The sequence below is a fragment of the Cynara cardunculus genome (assembly GCF_001531365.2).
Source record: "Cynara cardunculus var. scolymus isolate 2C chromosome LG 16, CcrdV1, whole genome shotgun sequence".
In the NCBI taxonomy this organism is placed as follows: domain Eukaryota; kingdom Viridiplantae; phylum Streptophyta; class Magnoliopsida; order Asterales; family Asteraceae; genus Cynara; species Cynara cardunculus.
In genome coordinates this window covers 2,813,623-2,822,259 of record NC_037543.1, presented here as the reverse complement: position 1 = coordinate 2,822,259, position 8,637 = coordinate 2,813,623, and the positions used below count along the sequence as shown (strand labels likewise).

Genomic DNA, 8,637 nt, shown 5'->3' with positions numbered 1-8,637 from the left:
TATGTGTGTGTGTGTGTGTGTGTATATATATATATATATATATATATATATATATATATAGGGACCCACTCAAGAGATAACTGACTAGTTTGTGGTAACCGTGAGATCTAATCTCAACCACGAATCAATAGATAAATTAGAAAATTTATAATTATGGTAATTTTGAATTAAAATTTTAATGCAAAGACATTTTAGGTATTTTCTCTCCTTTCTCCTCTCTTCTCTCTCCGTCCCCCGTCCTCTTGCCTCCGGCCTCCGTGATACCACTGTGATACCTAAAAATATTGACTCTGTTAAACAAAAGACGCAGTGTGATACCCAAGCACATATAAAATGCATTGTGATACACCACTGTGTTACATCTCTGATCGACCATACAAACGACCTCAGTGTAATATCCAAGCACATATAAGATGCATTGTGATACCATTATGTTATCACCGGAGGACGGTGGCCTGAGGACAGATGTAGGAAAGAGGAGAGAAAATACCTAAAATGTCATTGCATTAAAATTTTAATTCAAAATTACCAAAAAATTATAAATTTCTTAATTTATCTATTGATTTGTGGTTGAGATTGGTTCTCACGGTTACCACAAACTAATTAGTTCTCATTTGATTAGGCCCCTATATATATATTTATATGTATATATGTATATACACATACAATATTTTCACTCTATTATACAATATTTTACATCTTATTATTACGTATGTATAGCTTATTAGTATGTTTAAAATTCATAAAATTAACCCTAACCAACTGATAAATAAATTCAAATATGAGATAAGCATTGAATAACACACCAAAATACTCCATTAACTGATATTAGACTACTCTCGCCCTCTGAAAACCACACAAGTTCATAAAACAAAACCGAGGGAGATGAAATAAAAATATAAATATATTGCATACTGTTACGTGAATACACTTCTAGTGTGTGTATGTGTGTGTGTGTGTATAAATATATACACACCCCTAGGATAACGGAGATTTTATTTTACGTGAATACACTTTTTGTGACCCACCCGTTTCGCGGGTAGCCCAGAGTCACAGCATTTGAACCTCTGTGGCCACAGAGAGATTTTTATTCCTCATTGGATTTGAACATGCGACCTTCAGACACTTTTGACCTTTGGAGCCCAAGCTCAAACCAATCGGACACCACCATTGTGGTTTTGGTTATCATTTACAACAATAGTGTGTGATTATTGAGGCTATTGAACACGTTTTCGATCTTACTTTAATGGTTGCCGAACATATCAATTATCGTTTTTAACGGTTGTGTATTGAATTTAGTTTGGTACTCTTTCTCAATACGATTGGATATATCAGCTAAAAGTTTGGCCTAAGCGTTCGAAAATTAAGATCTTATATCATGGACGGACCTACTATGGGGCATACGGTGACACGTGTCACTATATTATTCCTCCATCGAAGGGTAAAAAAATTAGATTCGTGAAATGTGTAACTGTATTAATTTGTTGTATGTCAACATATGTACTTTGAAACTATAATGAGAACAAGTTTTATTTGGTATAGTTGATTTGCAAGACTTTTATTCCACCCCAGACCCAAGTTTGAATCTTGTTAGTGTCATTTTTTAGTCAAATGGTGCCATATTTTGAAAAAAAAAATTATGTATATTTGTTTCTTATAGTCAAACGGTGCCACCGTTTAAAATCTTTTCCCTATATTTTTTTTTCTTACAGTCAAATGAAGCCAACGTTTGAAAAACATTTGAGTTCGTCCCTGCCTTATATAATAAGTCCGATTTTTTTTAAAAAATATTTAATATATTAACTAAATAAGGATTTTCATATTTAAATATAATCTTTTTTTTTCAATAAGATTTTGTAACTTATCTCATTTCAATGGGTTTAATTTTTATGAGACGAGTTATTATACAACCATTTACATTTGTACAATCAATATAACTCAATCTCAATCGTTCATTTAATTTGATTAATATGTGATTTCATAAAAGTTTTGATTGTTTTCTAATATAAAGTATTGATCATAATTAATGAACTCTAGTCATCTTCTATAAATATTCAAATAACAATAAATGAACTCTCGTCATTTTCATAAATATCTTAATTGATTGAGTTGCACTGGGTGTACAAATAGACATAGTTGCATTTGAAATATACCCTAATTTTTATTTAGTAACTTGTATTAACAAACACATTTTTTTAAGGATTAAATGTAAGAAATAGCAAATTAATTTTATAAATTTTATTATTATAAATAATGTACTCTCATTTTTTCTTATTACAACAATGTACTGTTAATATATTTTCAAGGCATCGCATTTTGAAGAATCTCCCCAATATAACCATGGTAACCTATCACCTTTTTTAAATCTGTTAACCATTTAATTTTTGCTTACATAGCTTAAATGAGGTAATGTGGATAACATTTCATTCTGATTACATACTAAAAAATAAAAAAAATAAAAACATCTTTAAATTTTTTTAGTGGTTTTCTCATTTTCTCTCCCGGTGATTCATATCCCACCTGAGATTATGTTTTTCATCAGTCTTTTTAAAAAAATTACTTTTATTAAATTGTATGCAAATTAAATATTGCAGTTGTCATGCATGCATACTGGTTAAAAAGATGTTAATTTTTTATGTTAATATTAAATATATGATTAACTTTAATATTTGGCTCATTTTGAAGGTATAACAAAGCTTTTACAACATGTAATTTGTAAAAAAAGATGTGGTGTTTTCTAATTTATATTATATTATAAAGCATTTGACAAAAACTCTTAAAAATTATTTTTTATGCATGAAGTACTGTTTATTGATGCATATTACTTGAAGTTCAAGGTTACAAGTAAATTGTGTGTAATTACGACTTATTAAAGCTTCATGTTTGAATTCGTGTAACTAACTGCAAATAAACATGATCAACTATAGGATAAACATCTCATTTTAAATATAAAAAATATAAAATATAATTTGGATAATCATTGAGTTACACTTATAACATAATACTTAATTATTTTTCTTATAAAAGTTATATCGTTAAAACAAAAATAAATTACTTCGTTATTAAACATAAATTAAATTATAATAAAAATTTTGAATTAAAGAAACTACATACAGAACGAGAAATTTTAAATAGTTAATTTAATAATAATATCGATGTATTTTTTATCAAATTTTTATGAATATAAACATTATTGCTTTCTCAAAATCACATAAAACCGTATTATATCGACATAGACAAAAAAAATAAAACACAACATTATTTCGATGTATCTCGCTACATTGCACGAGTATCTTTCTGGTATATTCTAATATGCTTCTTTATCAATGTTTTTTTGGAATATTGGCAAATGGGCTTCGCTTGTTTAGGATTACTGAACTCTTGGCCCATTTATGAAGCCATGGTGTGGAGGAGTGATAATGGGAAAATGCCAAGGGTTATAATAGTAATTTCAATATTTCTAGCATTGTGTTTGTAAACGTTGGTTTTGGTTTTACAAAACGTTTATTAATTTTGTACAACCAAAACCATCGTGTAAAAACTCAATGCTAGAAATGTTGAAATTACTGTTATAACCCTAGGCATTTTCCCATTACCACTCCTCCATACCATGGCTTGATAAACGGGCCAAGAGTTCACTACCCCTAAACAAGCCAAGCCCATTTTCCCAAAAAGCCCATCCATATTTCCTTTTTTTGAAATTTGCATTGTCGGGAAAGCAAATGCGACGAAATTCGTGATCGCAAGCCACAAACATCGACAACGGGACATCGAACATGAAAACTCCGTCATTGTTGCGCTTGATTTGTTCACCTACGTGGAACCCTTTCGATGCAATCCCAAGGCGTTTGATCGAGAATTCGATGAATCCGAAAAGGTATGATGAGAGACCTAGTATGAGCCACATCAATTGACTGTCCACCATTGTTGGAACATCCCATGAGCCAACATGAAATCAAGACAATCTTGCATGTTGGCCTCAAGAAAGAGAAAAGCGTACAGAGGAAACCACATACTCGTGACCTGCATTTCAATCGTCATAATATTTTAGTATGATACAATAGGGAAGCATAAACATCAATTTACATGTGTGCATACATGTGGGAAGACGGATAAACGTTTGAGAAGAGCTAGTTGTGCAATGACCGATGATGATCGAGATCGACCAAATGGGCAACAATGCATTGTGTGCATAAGCAAGGCCCACTAGAGGGCCCATGAAGCGAGATCCAAATGTTAAAAGGGTTGTATTTTGAAATACTACCTCTAAGAACCCAATACACCACCTTCTGTTCTGGTTTAGTGCATCATAAAGGGAGATCAGTAGGTCACCTAGAAACACGGGCCTCCTAGGATGGAAGAATAACGACTTCCATCCCTTACTGTGTTGGTGGAGGCCCGTAAAAGAATTTTCAGATAACGACCCATAACTGAACCCGATCTGAAACAATAAAAAGGCAAAATATTTAGTGTAACTATTTGGTAAATAACAAGAATAACAAAAATTAATGGGCCCATTTCAACTCACCTTCGAGCCCCAAACCAAATCATTCTCATAATTTGACCCTGCAACTTCATGGGCCAAAATGTAATGTATTGAATAATCATTCTCATAATTGTCTGCATCATTTATCCCATGAAATCGTTGGGCGAATTGAACATACCGTAAATGTAACGTATTGAATAATCCGCGTAAAAGCATAACACCCATTCAGGCGTTTTCGTATCGTTTGAATACATGTTGCGGTCTTGGGTCAAGACTATAAGTGCATTTGTCATTACAACGGATACCTGAACCTACAAAACCACAAATCCGGAAAGAGCATATTCAATACAAAATCCGGAGACAATAGATTTGAGCTATAAACAATTTGTTACATTTTAACACATTTTTTTACATTTTTATGTGTATCATGTTTCTACCGATAATTACAATATTTGAAATCTTTTTTAATAGAATAAAAGGCAAACTGCATGAAAAAATAACGTACTTTAACTTAGTTCATATTTTGAGTAACGTACTTTTAAAACTTCCATTTTGTTACCTAAAATATAAGGTTTTAAACATTTAAGTATTCGGGTAATTGGTTGAAACATTAACCTGTTATCATGCTAATATGGCGAGTAATGTGATATCCAACTCAGTATTATTTGTTGACATGGTTAATGACATGAATTTTTCTTAATCTAAAATTAGTCTTTTTTGAATCAAATTATTTTGTTCATATAATTTGACAACGGTTTTTATGATTTAAAAATTATGTTTATATTGATTGGGGATATCATTTTATTTCTATCCAAAATGGCTCTTAAACCATGCACCACAAAAATTACAAGAATGGCCCTTACTTAAATGATTATATTGCAAAACCCTTAAAACTATTAGGGACTGTTTACCTAAATGTTTACCCGGTAAGTATTTAATGTTAAGAGTCAACAATATAATTTATTTTACCGGATAAGATTGTAGTACATTAAAGTAGTATCGTATATGTGTGTGTATATATATATATATATATGCACAATATCTATATTAATTATATAAAAAGTTACGTTTAAACTCATGACTCTTTTCTTGAAATCAATTTAATTTAATCAACTCGTGACCTATTCAATTCACTATTTTCTTTTGAAATACAATGTAAAAAAGAAAGCTTTTAATGCAATGATGGTTGTTATACCTTTGATCTTGGCACTGTCAGAAAATGTAATTTCATTTGATTGAAATAAGGCCTCTGGGCATCTATCCACGATGTTATTATCCCTACAAAACAGCAGCCGAATTGTTGCAAACTTGGCAGCCGCCACGAAAGCAAAGAGAGTAAGCTCAGAGCCACCACCGTTGGAAACATACACCGAGATCTTTTCTCAGGTGGGTAGTCGTAAGCCATCAGAAACAACGACGTGTTCACAACATTAATTGCCAGCTCCTTGTAGGGATCCGCAGTACAAATAAATATGTCTAGCACCGGAAAATCTTTTTTCTTCAAGACCTTCTCAAGATTCTCAAGAAAGACTTTCCGAGTAGTGGGGTGGAGACGGAAGGTGGATCATCGTCAACATGAAGGCAAGTACAAGATCAATGATCAAGAAACCGGTGGTGATGGTGGCAGAGATGAATATGGTCGTATGGCGGAGTGTGAGTAGGTGGCATTAGAGCAACGCTAAGATGCTGTAAGCGTAGATTAGAGCAAATGCATGGTTAAGGATATGGTGCGGCAAAAGAGTTGGGACGTGTGAAGTGCCGATGGGCGAAGAGGGAAATGGAGATGGAGATGGAGATGGAACTGGAACGAGTATGTGTATTATAATTTATAATACAACACTAGGTTGTTTATTAACTCTCTATTGTTATGAAAAGTTACTATTTAGAGTAAATTACGTTATTGGTCCCTATAGTTTACACAATATCACATTTTGCGTCCAAGTAAATTGAAATAATTACAGAAAACGTCTTTATGGTTTACATTTTCACACGTATTTCGTAAAAAAAATTACGTGAAGAAGTAAAAATGACTAAAATACCCTCCTAGTTAACATACTTAACAGATAAACTACATAGACCAAAAAAATGTACCTTGTTTTACTATTTATTTGTAATTTTGGATTTCGTCGTTAGTTGTTTATTTTTAGTAAATTGTTTATTAGCTTTTTTGTAAGTATATATTTAATGTTATTTAATTTTTCTTAATTATTAGTAGTAATTTGTTTATTAGTATTTTTCTATATAAAAGTCTTGTAACTATTTGATTGATTCAAGAACAAAAAACCTTCAACAAAATCGAAGACTAGTTGAAATAGAGTCAAGATCGTCTTCAAAGTGGATTGGTTTGTCATCTAGTCGAAAGAAGATCAATACAAGAGAAAATCAAATTTTGGGGTGCAAACGTATCCAACAAGTTTGGCTCACCAACTCTATCAACTTTCAACCTAATATGAAAACATGCATAACATGTCAGTCAAAGTAAGTTCTAAACTACTATTTTATTAGTACCATACTTCTTTTACTGTTCCCTCTGCATATAGAAAAGTACAAGAATGCACAGATCAAAAAATCAGATAAAGACACATTAAAATTGGATAACAACATTTAAGCCAATAGTGTCTACAAAAGGTCACAATTGTCATTTGTTTCAATTCACCCGTTTTGAAGGAACTTCTAAGCGATAGTTTCTTAGAAAAATCAGTGTCACAAACTCAACGACTATCTTACTACTTTAGATCTGAAATGGTATCTTCTTTATTTGGGTTTTTCTTCAACATAATTCTATACTAAGTTACAATCAATTTGAACCAAAAACTTTTTTTTTTATTAACCTGGATATTCAACCCGCTATGCGAGCCGACTAATCTCAGGGGGACCACATGTTTTGTAGATAGCCCAGAGTCACCACATTTGAACCTCCGTAGCCACAAGGGGATTTTTATTCCTCATTGGATTTGAATCTGGGACCTCCTGGTACTTTTGACCTTTGGAGTCAAGCTCAAACCAATCAAGCACCACCTTTGTGATTACCAAAAACTTTTAACTACAACACATTAAGATCTTGATACTTCTTTTTAATGCATAGAATTCAAATCATAATTTAAATAACAGCTTAATATGCATGAGACACAAGTTCTTAATGCACCACCATCAAAGCTGAACATGTTCAGCTCTACTTTCTTCTTGATTCAATTTTCTTGGTTCCACTTTAGGGTTTTCTTCAACAGAATAGTGTTACCCCCACCACCACCTACACCTCCATCACTTTTAGTAACTTCAAATAGCTCTTTCATTCAGTTAAGCTTCTATTTCTTGCTGTTCTGGTTAAGCTGCTCTCACATGCAAAAAGATATCATATTTATTAAGCCACATATTTACTTCATAGTTTAATGCTCATTTTTTGCATGCATTTAATGGGTAAAATTGATCATGGAATATCATTAATTAGCTAATGGAAAATATCTAGATTAAAGTATGCAACTCTCTTTCAACTTAGGGCCGTTTATCCAATTGCTTACCCGGTAAGCGTTTACCGATATGAGTCAACACTATGATTTTTTTTGGTGCGTAAGATTTTAGTACATCAAAACATATCGAATGCAACAATTTACTGGGTAAAAGTCGTCATCCTCACTTATCGGATAAGACTCTCCATCATTTTTATTGCTCTTACCCAGTAAGATTCTTGGCCCTTCTCATGTTCATCCGATGAGAAAATTTATCCGGTAAGCACTTACCAAGTAAGTGTTTAGTAAACGGCCCCCTTAATCTTATGATCTCTGTTTCCATAGATTCGTTTTGAAGTTCTTTATCGAACCATAGTAACCAAATTTACGTTTTATGGGTTGATTTAGCGTTTAAAGTTACTGGGTTTTAGTTTTAAAAACTTAAACTTTAAATGATCAAATGAAACTCATTACTTGACGAAAATTTGTTTTCTTAATGTTAAAATGTTGGTAAAAATTCTACCAAATATTTGGTGCAAAAAGAACGAAGGACACTACAAAAATGCAGAGTATCAGCGAGGGAAAATTCCCTCGCTGATCCGTCGCTGAAAGTGATTTCCGTCGCTGATCCGTCGCTGATACTCCGTCGGTCAAACAGTCGTAGGTAATGCTATCAGCGACGGATCAGCGACGGAAATCAGCGAC

The 8,637-nt window shown here is 32.5% G+C and overlaps 1 pseudogene; it reads right to left on the bottom strand.

The window, feature by feature from the left end:
• Positions 1 to 3,507: 3,507 nt before the first annotated feature.
• Positions 3,508 to 8,637, bottom strand: part of LOC112529591 — a 6,083-nt pseudogene continuing 953 nt past the window's right edge.